Here is a 2,533-nt window from a genome sequence, read left to right as displayed (position 1 = left end):
TGCTCTGTGCTTTTCTCCATGTGTGCTGACAGGCCTAGGACAGTGCTAACCACTCACACTCTCCCTCCAGGAGAGGGGAAGCAGAGGAGGTATCAGAGTGCTAGAGAGCTGCCTGCCAGCGAGCGCAGGATGGAGCAGGTTGCTGCCACCGTGAGAGGGTAACATTCACTGGTGTGTTACAAGTGGAGTAGTCAGCAGGATCCTGGAAGAAGGATAGTGAGGAAGAGATGGAACAGGTGCCTGGCTGGTCCCAAAGACAGGCATGGAGAACATGATGAATTAATTCCCCCTGCCCAGTAATTTGTGAATCTGAATTACCTGGATGTCCTGTCCCAACTGAAATGTTAACTTGTCTCCAAAAGAAAGCAATGGGAAAAGAAGATAAAAAAAACTAAACAGACCAGCAGGAGAAGCTGCATTACATTTGGTGGCTACCACATGCTTAATTGGAGCCTGGGGACATTCTGATCTGGTAGAAGAGACTAATAAGACTATTAAGATGTGGAAAGAACCAGCGTGGGTATGCCAGCAGCAAGAAATGCTGGTGAGAGAGCACACTGCATGCAGCAAGTAGTTCATGCCTGTCTGATAACTAAATTTAGCAGCTGTACTTTAGTACTGCTTGAAGTTAACCCTGTGGAACACACAACGCCATCTAAGGTGCCAACACCTTCCCTTTAAAGGAGACAAGGTAGATTTTACCACGTGTAAATACAACAGTTGCTGATTAAAGCTGCAAAGCTGCAGTACAGAGTGTCTGGTGATGGAAAGGAAGACACAGTGGAGGGAAGGGCAGAAATGGAGAAAAAGAAAAAAATGTACACAAAAGAAGCATCTATGAAGGGAAATACTGCAGCTTGGGGAACAAAAGTAACTATTAAAAGCAATACTTTCAGGAGGTAACACATTAAAGTGATTATCCATTGCAAACTTAGAGATGCAATCAGTCTACAGGAGCTGCTAACAAACTTACACAGGCTGTCCTGTGGGATCTGGGCCATGCTATGGGGCCTGCACTATATCCACACTCTTTACCATGTCACCAATAGAACCAAGAGATGAAACCATCAGCAACTAAGTGAGCAGTCATAGAAAGATGATTAGTAACCAAGGACAGGAACAATTAAACACCATCCACTTGTCAGCCTGTTCTGTGTACTTATGAAAAGATGTTTTCAGAATCACGTCCTTAAGGCCAGAGGGCAGCTACACACAGAAGCACACAGCTGTAATGGTGTTCACACTGTTAAGCACTGTCCATCTGTCTGCACATTATCTATGTCCTGCCAAGAACAGCACCTGGTCAGGAACAAATCCACCTGCTCCCAAGCTTCTCTGAGGCCAGAAGAGATAATTGCCACAGCACCACCCTGGCAGTGGTGGGCCACTGTGACCAAGCCCCAAGATAGGCCAAGAGGTGGAAAAGTCACAGCCTATAACCAAAAAGCACCATCCACATGACAAAGCACCAGAGAAATAAGTAGTAAACACTTCAGCTCTTGAACTGCAGTGCTGTTGAGTAAATTACATCAGGTGAATCATACTTCCAGCTACAAGGACCACATGCAAAGTATTACCTGTGAACAGCTGCCAGGAATACCTTTGCCTTCTGGTATACATCAGACAGCTTGTCACAGCTCAAGGAACGTCAGTGTGTGGAAGAACTGGCAACACTGGGAAGCCCTTAATTTATCAGAACCTCCTAGAAATGCAGGTGTCACGTCAGCATTAACACATCATCCAGGGAGCAAGGCCAGTGGCCAGGGCTCAGGCCACAGCCTGATGGTGAAGCTTTTGGTTCAGGCACGTAACTCCTGTTCACCCACCCCTTGGTGGGTTCACTTGTTTCTACAACTGCACTGTAGCAATCACTTCACACGGAGCAGCCAAACAGCTCAGTGGTGTAACCAGCAAACTACGGAGTCTTTAGGGGAGGGTAGTTTAACTGCATGCAGATCTAGGGCAGGGGAGTGGTCTGCTGCAGACTACTGCACATTGAGGAGTCAGCCATCCCCTAAGCTGAGGTGAGAAGGTGCAGGCCCCTCTGTGGCACACACTGCCTGGCTGCGGGACAACCAACCAGCTAGTCTTAGCTGGGGAACCTGCAAGTGGCTCCCACTGGGCATCTGGTGATGCCATAACCTCTGCAGCTGCCTGGGTCCCCTCTGGGCAAGTGCCATTGTAGGCGGACTGCTCATCACGACAAGATCATGGGCTGGGCTGGGAGGGACCTCTAGAGGTCATCTAGTCCAGCCCCCCTGCAGTCAGCAGGGACATCCCCACTAGACCAGCTCACCCAGGGCCCCATCAAGCCTCACCTTGAATGTCGATCATGGAAGGGGCCTCAGTCACCAACCTGGGCAACCTGTTGCAGCACTTGTTCCTAACATCCAATCTAAATCTGCTCTTCTCAGGCTTCAACCCACTGCCCCTCGTCCTGTCACTGCAGGCCTTTGTAAACAGCTTCTCTCCATCCTTCCTGTAGGCCCCTTCAGATACTGGCAGGCTGCTATTAGGTGCCCCGGAGCCACCT

The sequence above is a fragment of the Pogoniulus pusillus genome, chromosome 1, assembly GCF_015220805.1.
Source record: "Pogoniulus pusillus isolate bPogPus1 chromosome 1, bPogPus1.pri, whole genome shotgun sequence".
NCBI classification, from domain to species: domain Eukaryota; kingdom Metazoa; phylum Chordata; class Aves; order Piciformes; family Lybiidae; genus Pogoniulus; species Pogoniulus pusillus.
This window is presented reverse-complemented; position numbering follows the sequence as displayed.